General features: G+C 48.1%; 1 long non-coding RNA gene across 2 annotated transcripts in view; it reads right to left on the bottom strand.

The window, feature by feature from the left end:
- The window catches only part of LOC137227061 (uncharacterized), a 66,867-nt gene that overhangs the window by 15,940 nt on the left and 35,261 nt on the right, over window positions 1–15,666 (bottom strand). The window contains exon 4 of one of the 2 annotated variants that reach the window (XR_010944678.1): window positions 9,033–9,455. The exons of the other annotated variant lie outside the window; for it this stretch is intronic. This is a non-coding gene — a long non-coding RNA (uncharacterized lncRNA). Of the gene's footprint in view, window positions 1–9,032; window positions 9,456–15,666 lie in introns of those variants that run through there. 2 annotated transcript variants of the gene reach the window in all.

Genomic DNA, 15,666 nt, shown 5'->3' with positions numbered 1-15,666 from the left:
GACGCCTGTGGTGAGTGAAGCTGAGATTGTCTTTGTTCCCACAAAATTTACAGTTTAGGAGGTGACACAGACGTTAATCTAAGCAAGAATGATGACCTGTGACTATGAAGACACATTACAGGGAGCCTGGAGAACATACAAGGAGAAGTCCTGATCTTGTACAAGAAGTCATGGTAGGTGTCCCCTGGGCAGCTGGTTTCAGGATGCTGAGATCTTGAAGGAGCAGTGGGAGACACCTAAACAGTGAATCCAGGGTCCTTTTCTATTCTTATGTTCTGAGGACTACTTGATCCCAGAACTAGTAAGGAGATAGGAACATTTTATCTCAAGAATTAGGAATGAAAAAAAAAAAAAGTATTAGGAATGGCTAGAATAGGTTAGCAGAGAGAGGGTAAGTGCATTCTTGATTCTTCAGGTCTAGCTGTTATTTCCTGTCTCCTGTTGTGTGTAAGTATGTGAGTTTGCACACATTTGTAAGGGTCCCAGCAGTGCCTGCAGTGTCGCAGGGTCAATGACGTCTGCTTTCAGCCAGGTCATAGCTAGACTCCCAACTAGCCCATGGACAGTGGAAGCCGAAGCACTTTCTACCTAGCAGCTTTCCAGTGACGGTCTCTACAGCTGTCTCAGGCTTTTTAAGTGGTTGCCAAAAGCAATGGAGAATCCCGACTAAGCGAGTAGAAAGGAGATGGCTTTCACAACAGTCTTTAAAACAAGAACTGGAAAACCCCTACTGTCCTATAGTCCTCTGCTTTCCAGGGGCAAGAGGTCCTCACATTTCCTTATGCCCTACTGTGTGCTGGGGGTTACCTCATTCTATCCCGTAAGATGAATATTGCAAGATGGATATTACTAACCCCATTTATTTTTTCAGATAAGGAAACTGAGGTTCACGGAGGTCACATTACTTGCCCAAGTTCTCACCATTAATGAGTGGCAAATGCATGCATTGTGTAACTGTATCCTAGTCCCTGGAATGTTAGACAAGCTGATCCTGGTGCATCCTTCAGTCTTCCCCATTCCATGATTCTCCCAGTCACTCGGCCAAGAGCTTTGAAAACACCCTTGATTTCTTTTTTCCTCAAATCCCATGTCCAATCCATCATTGATAAATATCAATACAATAACCATCACCATTTATATATACATAAATGACATTTATACATCAATTATTGTCAGGATTATTTCACCGAACACTCAAAATAACCCCATAAGGTATGTGCTGTTATAAGTCCCATTTTTCAGACGAGGACACTAAGTCACAGAGAAGTTAATTTGTCCAAGCTCCCATGGCTGGTGTGTGGCAGAGCAAAAACCTGAACCCAGAAAGCTTGGATCTGGAGTGTATGCTTTCAAATCATTACACTTTCAGTGGGTCTAATTGATTCTACCTCCAAAACCCACCTTGAATTCATTTTCTCCAACTCAACTGCTGCCACCCTAGTTCAAACCACCTTCACTGTGCCTGGACTTCGGCCACAGTCTTAGAAATAGTCTCTCTTTTCCCATTCCGTAATTCCCTACAATTCCTTCTTCATAAAGAAGTCAGAGAGGGCTTTTAAAATATAAATCAGATCATAAATCAATTCCAACCCAGAGCCCTCCAGACTCCTCCCCATAACCTGCAAGGCTCTCCATGATCTGTGGTCTGCCCCCCTCTCTGACCTCATACCATGTTTTCCCTCATTCCCTAACCTCCAACTCCAATGGCCTTCTTGCATTCCTTGAATACACCAATTCCTGCCACAGGATCTTTGCACACGCTAATATGATTTTGTCCCAGATCTTTATACAGCTCAGTCTCTGATTTTTTTCCAGGTCTTTGTTCAAATGTAACCTCCACGGAAAGTTCTCCCCTGACCACTCTGTAGTATGCAAAATTCTAAGGCAGCCTGCATGACCTCCACCCCCTGGTGTAATGTCCTTGTGCAGGTGGAACCTGTGATTAATAGGATATAACCGCCATGATTAGGCTACTAATCATTTGACTCTGAGTTAATCAAGTGGAGATTATCCTGGGTAGAGCTGATCTAATCAGATGAGCCCTCAGAAGAGGAAGAAGCAGTAACAGACCTCCTTTTGCCTCCATGATTTCTACAGCTGCAAGGGATTAAATTCTGCCAACAAACACAGGAGCTTGGAAGAGGACCCCAAGCCTCAGATGCAACCCAGCCCTGGGCTGACCCTTTGCCTACAGCCTTGAGACCCAAGCAGAGAACCCAGCTAACCCATGCCTTGATTCCTGACCATGGAAAATGTGAGATAATACATTTGTGTTGCTTTAAGCCACGGAGTTCATGGAAATTTGTTAGGCAGCAATGGTAAATGAATGCAATGTCTAAGATACCCTCTCCACCACCTTCTTTCTTTCTCTTTTTCCTGCATTACTTGTCTCCATAGCATTTTTTTGCTGCCTGAAATTACATTATGCAATTTACTTGGCTAGTATGACTGTCCCACTGGAATATCATCTCCACGAGGGAAGGGACGCTGGCTTGTTTACTGTTGAATTCCCAGCTTCTCAGAGCAATGCCTGGCACACAGTAGGTACTCAATAAATATGTGTTGAATGAAGGCATAAATACGTGTATGTGCATTCACTGTTTACCTAATTTTAAAAGATGGTTCTTAGGTATACTTTAGTTTAAGCAAACTAGGCATGGGGAATCTCAAATTATGCATAAAAAAGAGTTTAGTGTTGATTTTTTTATTTTCTAAAAAAACATAAAGTATGAGACAATTAACCAAAAATGCTACTTAGGTGCAACTTTTTAGGAGTATACATATTGCATAAAGCAAGGTAAACTCAGCTGTCTAACGGCCTCATTACTGTTACTTTTAACAGATGTTAGTGTTATTTTAACACGCAGGATCAGGAAGACATGCAACCTTGACAACATGCACTTGTTGAAAGACGTCTCAGAAAAGCATATTGAATGCATGGAATATGGTCAAAGGACTACCAACGCAATTTAATGGCTGTCAGTAATCAATTTACTTTAAAAATATTCGAATGCTAGCAGTGCCCAGAACAATTTAATGGATTCTTCAAAATTATTATAATTGTGAACTGCTTTATGAATTAAAAGTTCATAACCAAATGAAAGTGGACAAAACAAACTTGCTAATACCCAGTACTCTCCCCTATTGGTTCATTTGTGATGACAGATGATGACACTCTGGGGTACGTTTTCACTCACTTTTTGAGGGGGGAATTTTAACACTTAAGACAACACAGAAGAGGTGTGTTTGCTACTCTGAAAATGAGATGCTTCCCCTCGCACTGGGGCTGAAACATGCCCTCCACACAGGCCGTCTCCTCCCTAGGTGTCTCTTGGCATCAATGCTGTTGGTTTGGGGCGGAGAAACTCACAGGTGGGTGACTTCAAACAGGTCACCCAGCCATGTCCCCTTTGCCTCCTGCAGTGTACCAGCAGCAAGGCCGTGAAAGCACAGATCTGCTTTTGAAATCCTGAGCCATTTCTCACACCTGAGGTGGAGTTTACAAAAGCACGGATTCTGAGATCTTGGAGTCACGTCTGACTGACTTCATGGGCTGCACCGCTTGGCCTGCAGTCATGGGTGTTTTTCACACCTCCAGTAGGGGGAGCCGGGGGTCAGACAGTGAGAGGCAGCCCTGGGGCCAGAGAGCATTCACGGAACCCTGACTGTGAACACTCATTCCTATTTCTATACACGGAATGAAGTGACTTCTTTTCCTCCGAGAAAACACCTGATAAAAGGTCTGAGTGTCTTGCAAAGTTGCCAGCTGGATAGAAAATGCTGCTCTATCTGAGCAAACACTTTTCATCCATGTAGATGAGGGTCCCAGTAGTTCTCGTCTTCATGTCCCCTTGAGCTCTGGGATATCAAGGCTGGCCTCCTTGGGCTGACTGCACCCCCAATTTACTGCCAGGGTTGCCTCCTCAACAGTCCCCGCCCAGCCAGCCTTCCCGGCTCTCCTCACTGGCCTGCTTTAATCTGGGTCCTCATTAGCTCTCCTCTGGATTACCACTAAATGTCTTAACGGTTTTCTTCTATCTTGTTACTCACACACCCTCCCTCCACCTCCACTCCATTCAGCCTCTTCTGGGGCCCCTCCCTGAGGGTCAGCCACACTGAACTCGGAGTTGTCCGAATGCTCCAGGCGGTTTCACGCTAGGGCACATTTGCTCACGGTTGTTCCTCACTCCTCCCCCTTTGCTCCTCTAGAAAACCAGAAGAGTCAGTTCCAGCTCCCTCCTCTGGCAAGCTCGTCTTCAGGCTCAGCTCCTGACTTTTTTTTCAGTATAGTAGAATGCTGACCCTGGGCTAGCTGCTGGACCTGGGGCAGGGGGTAAATCAGTGAGCAAGGGAGGTACACAGAATAACCCCCCACCCCCTGTGGTCCTCCATGGTACTCTGTACAGAGGCTTCCATGGTGCTTGGAATGTTTCACTGTATTATGTGCTCACTTCTCTGCCTTCCCTCCTTGACGCAGTGCTTCTTGAGGGCAAGGACAGTTGCTAATTCATCTTGATCTCCCCAGTGCCTGGGACACCAGAGTTCGCAACAATGTGTGAGAATGAATAAGAATAATAATAATACTGGTAATATTTATTATTATTATAATTACAAAAGGCTTACCATATCCTAGACTTTGTCCTAAGTGCTTTATGTGTAACAACTCACAACAGTCCTACAAGGCAGGTATTAGTGTTATTTCTATTTTTCAGGTAAGGAAACTGAGAACAGAGAATTGAAGTAACTTGACCTAAGTCACACAGCTGGAAAGTAACAGGCATGCGGCTCCAGAGTCCCTTTTCTAAACTGTCCCTTTTCTAAACAGAGATCAATAATGATGGAAAGAGGGAGAGGCAGGCAGGATAGGGTACAGCCAGTACAAGTTGCGTCTTTAAGCTCAGATTCACCTTTGAATCTGTTGCTGAGGCAGGCACCAAGGGCCACAAAGGCTGGTGTGGGGAGACCTGTGGTCTAACCCACCACAATCGCATCCTGTTTGACTTTTCGAGGAACAGACAATCTACAGAGAGGAGGGATGGGAGGTCACCCGGTCTCTGCTGCCTTAGCTGCCTTCCCCTGGGAGACAGCCACTAATCCTGTCACCACAGATCTGAGGTCCACTGTGAAGAGTTGTGCTCTGTTGCCAGCTGGAGGACCTGTATTAGAAATTCTGTCAAAGGTGTTTGCGAGTTACCAAAAGTTGCATAAACAGTTCCCAAGACCAGCACTGGGGGAAACACAGACACACACACACCCCGCACACACCCAGTGCTTCACACTAGGACCTGCCATGAAGCTTACAGAGCAAAGCTGGCCCATACTTCAGTTCCTGAGGCTTCCGCTCAAGGTAAAAATAACTTTGGGGTAGAAAGAGCTATGGTCCTCAGTGGCGGCAGACCTTGGTCAGCGCTGTGATGGTGGTGCAGCCACAGTGGAACAAGGTCTGAGACCAACAGTGGCCCTGGGGTCCAGAAAAAATGGTCCGATGGAAAAAAAAAAGGACGAGGATGTAAAAGGCAGCACACAGAGGGCTTCCTTCGTGGCGCAGTGGTTGAGAGTCCGGCTGCCGATGCAGGGGACACGGGCTCGTGCCCCGGTCCGGGAAGATCCCACATGCCGCGGAGCGGCTGGGCCCGTGAGCCATGGCCGCTGAGCCTGCGCATCAGAGCCTGTGCTCCGCAACGGGAGAGGCCACAACAGTGAGAGGCCCGCGTATCGCAAAAAAAAAAAAAAAAGGCAGCACACGGATAAAATACAAATGCCCAATAAGCACTGAAAAGCCATCTACGGGTCAGACAAACCTGGCTTCTCCTTCCTAGCTATGTGACTTTGCCTAAAAAACCTGAGCGTCAGCCTTCTTAGCTATGAGAATGGGAATGATCATGGCTGCTACCTCCTGGGATTGCTATGAAGATTAAATGTGAAACTCAAAGGCTGAAAACAGTCTGGCGTTTCAATAAAGATTCCTTCTGTTCCCTGAAACGCAAACTCCAGTTTTTCTCAGGACTTGTACTGGCCCAGGAAAGCAGAGGGTGAATGGTGACAGTAAAGAAACAGGGTTTGGTAAAGAATGGAGTTTGGGTCTCCCTCCGAACAAGATGGCCCAGGAATGAGTAGAAACATCATCCGATTTGGAACAATAGTAATCCTGAGAGCAACTGATGACGTCCGGAAGGACCAAAACTTGCCCTCAAATACCACGCAGCTGCATACAGCTTCCTGGCACTTTCCCTGCAGTTGAGAGGGCCACAGACAAGGTCAGAGGCCACACCTGGATATCGCTGCTTGTCTTTGGGCTGCTGTGTGGGAGCCTAAGAGTTGGCTGTCTGCTTTTTGCAACCTTCACTTAGAGCAGCTTTCGCTAAGCACGTGGTCTCCATCCCCTTTGTGAACGGTTCCTGTACAAGTTCAGAGGCAGCAGATCCCACACAGTTCCTGGGGCCCTCTGCTCAGCAGGCTATAAAACACTATTGCTCTCGGCAAGCCCTGGTCATCAGCAATAATGAGACGGCTTTGAAACTGCCACTCTGAAACCCTAAACCGGGCCCAGACCCGTGTGCTGGGCCAAGCGCTTGGGAAAGGTTGGCCAAGGTTTGCAAACTCTAGACAGGGTTTGGAGGGAGCTTTCTCAGCCTGGGTTTCTTTAGGGCCTGAGCCTGCTTCAGCAGATGCTGGTCTGGGTGGTATTCGAACTGGCTGATTTACTGAGTTTGGGCAGAAAAAAGGCAAAGCCTGGGGCTGTGAGCAGTTTTCACTTTGAGGTTTTTGGGAAAGTGATTGAAGCCTGAGTTTCACCTCCTGGAGGGAATTCTAGCCCTCTCTCCCCAGCCTCATTCCCATAAGGCTCATCTATTTCTTTCACCCACTGCCCCAACCTTCCAAGACACAGGGAGCGAGTGAACTGAGGTACCTCGGGCAGAGTGGCTTTTCAATTATTTGGACATGGAAACCTCAGAAGAGAATGGTTTTCATTTCAATAGAGTTTTTCAAGTCAGGCTCATGATGGTACAGGTCAGTACTCCAAAAGATAGTTTTAGGATTTTCCATCTTACTTTGAACAAAACTTGATAAATCAGATCTGGGTTGAAAAACTGCAAGTATACCTTGTCACCTGTTAGTCTCTGGGTCCAAGCAGTAGGATGAAGGGCTTAGTATGGTCCCATTAGCAAAGTGCCTAGAAAGGAACCCATGGTGGCCCCCTTTATGCCACACCCCGTGTGTGTGAGTGTATGTAACTTCACAGACGGAGTGCCAGTCAGGATCCCAGCAGGAAGCAGGCGGCAGGCACATTTAAGTGGAGATTGAAAGAAGGATAGTGACGGGACCATTTTCAGAGGTGTGGGGAGGGGAAACTAAAAGGGGTGCTGAGGGAGCACCCAGGCTAATGCCAGTGGAGAACCAGAAGGGCTAAAGGGGTGACAGAGAGAGCCATGACTGGCTGCCTGATGAGCTGTGGCCTCTGGTAGAGGAAGCAGCTGTGGTCAGAAGGGAGCTGGGGCATGACTACTCCCCCTTCCCTTGATCCCCTGCTGGGGCCCCGTCATGGCTGAGCCAATCAGCAGCGAAAGGGCAGGAGCCCATGTGAGTCATCTGCACCTATGAATACGGTCTGTAAAGTTCCCCTTCCCTGGGCACAAAGGAAGGTGAAGGAGTCCCCAGGCAGTTCTGCCTGACGATCAGCTAGAGAGGTCTGAAAGCAAGTGGACTCCCAGGCTGCCCCTAGAAGGTTCCATTTCAGGAGACCCAGGATGAGCACAGAGAAGCTGCATCTTTCCCATGCTCTGGGTGGCTCTGCTGCTCAGCCAGGAGGGATAACCCCTTCTTGATTCACAGTGACGTTCTTGTGAGCAAGTGTCATCACCTGGATCCCAGCTGCGGTGCGCACTGAGCCCTGACGTCATGCTCAAAGCTGGCAGTGAAGTTGATTTGTCCACTGACTCCACACGCATTTGCTGAGCACCCACTGTGTGCCAGACGCGCTGCTCGATGCTGGGGCTCTAGTGGGGGATAAAAGGATCGCCCCTTCCCTGAACAGGCTTCTCAAAGTCTCTCTCGCAATCAGAGAAATTCTGTATCCTTCTACAGCAGGATGGGAACCTTTCTGTGAGATCACCTGGTATTACTAGTGGAGGGCTTTGAGCCTGTTGCTTAATCTCCCTGCGCTTCAATTTCCTTGTTTGGAATACAGACATAATACAGGTGCTTTCTACAAAGGTTATTAAAAGGACTGAGTGAAATACTATGTGTCAACCTTAGTTCAGAGCCTTGTACATCATAAGCATTCAATATGATTGTCACATTATTAATTTTACCATCATTATTTCTCAGTAGGTCTTTGTCAACCATCCCCTCATCCCCTGACTCCAGAACAACAAATAAATGAGAAAATGCCAGCTCCAGAGGCCCACTTTCACTACTTTCGACCACTTCCTTCACAAGAAATCCCGGCCATATCTATGATGTGATAGTCTAATACCTACATGGCTGCCGTTCCTGTGTTTACTCCATACGTTTGTATATAATTTTCAAGATAGGAAGGAGGTTTGTAGGAATGTGGGGAATTTGGAAACGGTTTGAGGGTAGTGATTTTTAGGAGCTGGAAAACAGGCCTAATGGGGAAAGACGAAAGGAAGTACAATTATTAATTTGGAGAAGAGATGGCAGAGGGGATAGGGAAGCCATCCTCTGAGACAAAAGATTATTAAAGAGAGAATGGCAAACGGTGCTTCTTTAGAAAAGACAGAACAAGTGGAAAGCAGAGACTGTGGCAAGAGGGATTTCAGCTCTGCCTCAGGATCATTTCCTGGCAGAGATGGTTATGAGCTCCAGAATGGGCTATGAACCCCTTCACTGGTTCAGTAACACAAAGGATTTGCACGGTGATCTCTGCAGTCATCCCCTGATGGGATCACATTTAAATAGACAAAGAGGCGGAAAGGCAGGACTGGGGCCCACCCCAGCTCAGACACTAAAAACCAGTGTGGTGACCCCCGGCCTCTGAGGCTTCCCGTCTTCTCGTCTGCAAGGGAAGGTTTGGGACCGTGCCTGATACCCCAGATCTTCTGTGCAAGCCCTGAGGCCCACCTGATGTTTCCAATCACTGCAGACTCCCCATGTGGTGAACACCTTGCTGGCTGGCACACCTTCTGAAATGCTGAATTCCACTTTGAAGATGAAGAGTCTTTCTTGACTGGTCAGTTGAAAATTCATCATACCCGCATATGGAAATTGTGTGTGGCTCTAGACGTTTTGTTGGCTCGAAAATGATTTCACTTTGCAGTATTTCACAGCGTTTTCTACCTCCAGATCAGTAAAAAAGGACAACACACTGCCTCAGGTGGGAGGGCCCACCAGGTATCATCAGCGAGGGCCTCCTGTGGGCCAGGTGTTTTGTCAGGTTGCAGGATGAGTCTTTCCTTTGCCCTTTTCCTCTTCCGTGGTCTGTACACACAAGGCTGGCGTAAGGTAAGGAGTTAGACACTCTTTTAGCAAAGTACTGGTATAGAAGATGTGCTGTGAGTCTGGGCTCGGTGAAAGTCCTGCCTGTCTCACAGGTTCTGCACTGAGAGCCCTGCCTGACCTCCCCATCCTGGCTGACCCAGGGTTGTACTTGCCCAAATCACCCAGGAAGAAACTTGACCTAGCTGAAGGAGTAACAGGGAAGAAAAGAAGGAAATCCTGGGGAAGGGATGAAAAAGGGAATAAATGCCCAGAAGGCTGAGAGAGAGACAAGGAAGGGGGTGGGAGGTCCAAATGCAGGAGACTCCCCTGCTACCATTAAGGAATACAGCTTTGTGGGCTCCCTAAGGATTGAGAACTGAGAACCCCAAACCAAAAGAAACTGGAGAAGGTGAAACTAGCAGTTTGTACTAAGAAATGCTCCTGAATACTTAAACTCCCTTTGTGGTGCCTATAGCACTCGGAATGTCCAATTTGAACCGACAATTAAATGTTTTTTTAAAGCATTCTTCTAGAGCAGGAGTTGGCAGTCTTTTCCGTAAAGAGCCAGAGAGTCAATATCTCAGGCTTTGCGGGCATGTTGCAGCTACTTGACATAGAGACCACACATAAACAAATGGGCGTGGCTCTGTTCCAATAAAACTTAATTGACAGAACAGGCAGCTGGCTAGAGTGGGCCCGAAGGCCATAGACTGCCAGCCGGGTCCTGGTCAAGGGCTTCTCCAATCTTGAAATGATACAAATAGATCACTCAGGGAATCGCGTTAAAATGTAGATCCTGATTCAGGAGGTCTGTGCTGGGGCCTAAGGTTCTGCAGCTTGAACATACTCCCAGGTGCTGCTGACCAGCGGATCACACTTCAGGAGCAGAAGCCCGGAAGTCTTAAACTGTGGTGGCAACAGGAACCAGCGGCGAGTATGATTTGCTTGAGGGAGGTGCCTGTGCACGCGGCTGAGAGCTAGGGACCGTGGGACCTGCAACGAGCTTGCCAGTCGGCAGGCAGCATCCCGCCACAGGTCCTGCTGAGTTATCGCTCTCTGGGGATACCATCCGTGTGCCCAGACATTTCGATGTGTCAAGAGGATCTGGAAGTATGGTTTTTATAAGAAAACTCTCTTGATTTTGAAAGGTTTTGAAGCTCCCGACTGTTATGGTTTTTAAAGGCTTTGGCTCAAAAGGTTTTAAAACCCTGTGTGAGCCAAATAAAACCCCTATGTGGAATGGCCCTGGCCCACAGGCTGCCAGTCTGTAATCTTGGTTCTAGCTACCATGAATGCACTGGGCCTCCTTTCCACGACAGGAATGTGGGACTGGGCTTATGCACATAGCATCTCTCGAGCTCAGAACCTGGAAAAGAAGGTATGCTCTTGATTTTACGGAAGAGGCTGATGGGTCTTGAAGAAGTCAGGCGACAAGGGCTGCCGTCATTCCTACGGTGGTGTGAGTTTTGAAACCACCCTCTTCAGGCAGATGAATTACCAAAACTCAGCCCCTCTGGACAGACTAATTACACAAAGCCCTTTTTCTGCAGGACAGAAACTCCACACCTGTAGGGGGTGACCGGCCAAGCAACTGGCCCAAAGTCCCTGGGCTTTGAATCCAGGTATGAAGCTGGTATGTGAATCCAGGCCTTGCAGACCCCAAATTCCATGCTCCTTCCACCACCACACAGACTCTAGTTTTGATGGATATTTGCGAGTGAAAAAGGTCAGCCTATCATCTCCATCTCCCCGTAAGCCACATTTGTAAGACACAGGCACAGCCTATGTGATATTTTTATCTGAAATATTTACAGGTGGAAAGGATTAAAGCAAGTGATGGACTATTGAAGGTTAATGCCATCTTTTAATATGGAAAAACTACTCTCTCCACAAGAAATATACTTGTGGGATAATCTTGAGATATGTGTGTGCGTGCTCAAAATGTCAGCCAGAGTTTCATTAATTTCAGCCTCCCCCTAGAACACTACGTTATGGTTCTGAGGCTGTGTTAGGACGCTGACACGGGTGGGACCCAGGGCGCCCGGCCCTCGGGGGTAAATTTATGGTACGACGTGTGAGGAATCCGTCATGCAATTTGGCCCATGCCCCCGGCTTCTTAATCAGAGATGGGAGACGCAAGACAAACATTGCCTCCCTGGCTTTGGGTGCTGTGTCTCAGCTTCAAGCTTTGATCCATCAGGACAAACATTTCTACCAGGCGGGCTAATTAGTAAGACTGCTTAACACCCAGCCTCTCAGAACACAGAGGAGTGCTTTGCCCTCGGCTTCTCCTGGGCTGCTATTTAACAATTCTCTAGGCTAAAGGAGCAGGCCGTAGAGTTTTTAGGCAAGCAAAGGGCCTTGTGAAGGTGTCGAAGACGTAGCCTCATTTGTTCTGGCCTAGTTGTGAAAGATCACGCTCACACCTGAGCCAGAGCCAGTTTCTAAAGGTGACGGGCCCAGCGATTCCGTCATGGGTGTCTGCTGTAGGAGCCCATTTTAAGGGCTCATCCTCCTCCCAGCGTAGCGCAGAGATCATGAGGCAGCCTCTAGAGGCAGCTGGCCTTGGATTCCACTCCCAGCTGCTCCAATTTCAAGCTGAGTAACTTGGGGAATTACATAAGCGTTACTTTCTTCACCCGTAATGTGGGGCCAGTATTACTTCCCACTTTGCAGCACTGTCGGGAGGTTAGAGAGACTGTGTGGACACTGCCCAGCTTCGTAACTGGCATTCCGTAGACCGCTGCTGGGTTGTAGCCTGTGTTTGCAGGTTTCCCTTCCTGTGATTTTGCCCCTGTGCGATGTTCTGGATAAAGCATCAGTTTGGGGGCAGCTGGACCCAAAAGTTTGAGTTCTTCTCTGCTCCTTACCAGCTGTGTAATTTTGGTTTAAGTCTTTAATCTTACAAAAGATTTTTTTTCATCAGTAACATGGACATAATAATAGTACTTGCCTTGGAGAGCTGTGGTTAAGATTGAAACGGGCAGTTGTACATAAAATGCTTCTATTACAGTGCCTGGCATATACTGAGCACTCTATACATGTTTGTTATAAATATTAAGTAGGATAAACACTTTGGAATCTGCAAAAGCTTTGTCTACATGTGGAAGAGGATATTGCTACCCCTCCTCCAAAATATAGCAAGGAAATCCAGAAAGTCCAATCAACTTAGGGAACTTTTATTTTTCAACTCTGAGATTATGCCAAATGCAGACTTGTTTTCACTTATTGGGAAAATAACTTTCGAGGTTGTGAAAAAAACATTAACTACAGCCCTGTTCTTTCTGAAATAAATACATGGGCCCAATATTGGGGAAATGCATACACCCCAATCAGAGTGCTGTTTTCTGAGAAACTGTAATGTGTGGAACACAGACCCGGATCCAGGGGGAGTGGATGCTGAGTCCGATTACCCTGCAAGGCTACCTTCATAGTCCTGTGTCTGAAGCAGGAGAAACCTCAAGCTCACTGAAGATGAATGAATAACCAGAGTCTCAGGGCTCAGAAGTGACTGAGTCTGAACCTGAGCCATCTCACTCCAAAGCTCCACGTTCATCACCGCCATCAGGGCTGCCCCTGGGTAGCCCCTGCTACATGTTATCTCTTTTGAGCTTCTCAGCAGGTGTTCACGTCTGTTTCCTGGAGGGGGAAACTGAGGCTCAGAGAGGTTGTGGAACTGGCATGTGCCAATGCAGCTAGGGGCAGAGCTGAGACCCACACCTCTTAACCACACCCGTCTTGCTCTAAGCTCAGAACCTGTATGGCTTCCCTGGCTGGCAGAACCTGCCCACGGGCATGCCTAGGGTGACGGAGGAGAGCTAAGTCTATCCAAGAGTCCCTTAAAGAAGTTACATTTTCCCATTATTGCTGTCTGCTGGCAACCCTTGTCACCCTGAGAAGAGATCCAGAGACTGACAAGTAGGCTGCGTTGTTGCCCTAAGTAAACCACGGAGAGCAGATTTCCCTGATGCCGAGACAGTTAGCTGGGTCTGTGAGAACATATTTCTCACTATAAAGCAAACAAGCCGACTGGCAGAGCACTGTAGGGAAAATGACATCACTGCAGAATTTTAGGGCTAATCATTTAGCTGGATTAGCCCCAAAGTGCTGTGTCTAAAATCAGCATCCCTGCCTCTTTATGTGCTCCAGATGAAACGCATTAGCAGAAATATGGCAAGGGACACTCACAATGCTCGGTTCTACACTCTCAGCAGTTTTTGCAAATCTGCAATTAGTCTAAAGGGCCTGGGTAAATTAGGCCTCTTGATAAATGAAGCACCTAGACAGGCCTCAGATTTATTGGATCCCGCTGTCCCGCTGTCCAGAGCTCTTGTCAGCTCCTTGCCGAGCGGGGACTGTGCAGGGGGAAAGGAAGGAAAGGGAGCCAATTCAGACCTAGAATTGCCCCCAAATCTTGGAATAAACTGGGCTTGAGGCTGCCACTTCTTTGGCCTTAAAAATTTCTGCTAGGAACGTACGCGGTAGGTGAAGTAGGAAGCCTTTGCCAGGAAGTTCAGGAGGCAGGGGCGGAAGACAGGAGACAGGACAGGTGGCAGGGGGCAGTGTCTGTGGGTGATGTGGTTTTGCTACAGCCAGGAGGGAAGGGGTCACAAGAGGCCTGTGAGTTTCACCAGCTCCTTGTCCCACTCTGGGCCACCCAGCGTCCTCCTGATTCTGGGACTTGGTGGCCATGCGTACTGACGGGCACCACCAGGGCTCACTCTCTCTCTGGGCTCTGGTTCTTAACCCATTACTTCCCCAAGTGCAGTTTTCCACATGCTTCTCACGACAGACTACACGGGTGTTTTAACTACACAGATTCCAGAAAAGAACCCCCAACCCCAAAGGGGGAGTGTTGGTAATGCCTTAAGCCAAACATCCAGGGACCAAAAGGCTGTCAGTGGCTGTGGTGCAGATAAAGGGGACATATAGGGAGGGGACAGCACACGCTTATTATCCTGATTTATGTCTCCAAATCGTAGGAAGCAATTCCCAGCCATATGAGGATGACCCCTGCTAACTCTGCTGCTGCTGCCATTGTAGCTGTGGGTGCTGAGGTCGGCTAAACCAGGCCGGCAGAGGGGCCCAGCAGATGTGCAGATGTTTTGGGGGGTGGCAACAGTTATATTTTGCTAAGTTTCTCTGATTTATTTATTTTTACACTTTCTTTCCTGATTACTAGAGTAATGCATGTTTTGGGGTGGAGGTAGATAGTCTGAATTTTTTAATTTAAAAAGTAGTAAAGTAGGGTCTTCCCTGGTGGCACAGTGGTTAAGAATCCACCTGCCAGTGCAGGGGACACGGGTTTGAGCCCTGGTCCGGAAAGATCCCACATGCGGGGGAGCAACTAAACCCGTGTGCCACAACTACTGAGCCTGCACTCTAGAGCCCACGAGCCACAACTACTGCACCCACGTGCCACAACTACTGAGGCCGCACGCCGAGAGCCCGTGCTCCACAACAAGAGAAGCCATCGCAATGAGAAACCCGCGCACCGCAACGAAGAGTAGCCCCCGCTCGCCGCAACTAGAGAAAGTCCGTGTGCAGCAACAAAGACCCAAGGCAGCCAAAAAGAATAAATTAAAAAAAAAAAGTAGTGAAGTAATATAGGCTCATGTAGATCATTTAAAGCTGAGGGGTGTGTGTGTGTGTATCTGTCTGTCCGTCGGTCTGTCTCCCCCTATCTCTTTGTTACAATGTCAGGATCTCTCTCTCTCTCTCTGTCTGTCCCCCTCCTCTCAGGAACCCTCCAGGCATGCTGTGGCCCTCTGGCCCCCTAACACTGTCCACCCAACTGAATGCTTTGTCACTCAACTCCTAGTAGCCCAGCCAGCCAGGCTGACAGCCTAGAGGAGTCAGGAGCACCCCAGAGGGTGAGCTTTCCGAAACCCCATTCTCCCAGAGGCAGCGGCGAGTGGTACCTAACCGACACGCTGCCTGCAGCCTGCTGTGATTCAGTGTCTCTGGTCTGCAGATCAGCTGGGCGATGCTCCTGTCAGCCCACATTGATTTTCCTGTAGATTTCATTACCTCCAATCACAAAGGAAACTGTGCTCCTCTCCTGGAGTGTCAGGGCAAAATGAATAGCAAACATTTTCCTGCAGGCACCTTAGTTCTCCCGTCAAAGGCAGGCCACTGTCCATGCCCCACCCCTTCCCCAAACCTCTCCTCTCCTACTCAGTGAAAAAGTATCCGGGCTGAGGTGGGGCATCGAATCCAACTTGG

This window comes from Pseudorca crassidens, chromosome 7 (genome assembly GCF_039906515.1).
Source record: "Pseudorca crassidens isolate mPseCra1 chromosome 7, mPseCra1.hap1, whole genome shotgun sequence".
Classification (NCBI taxonomy): domain Eukaryota; kingdom Metazoa; phylum Chordata; class Mammalia; order Artiodactyla; family Delphinidae; genus Pseudorca; species Pseudorca crassidens.
The sequence above is the reverse complement of the archived record's forward strand: the minus strand, read 5'-3'. Positions and strand labels throughout refer to the sequence as shown.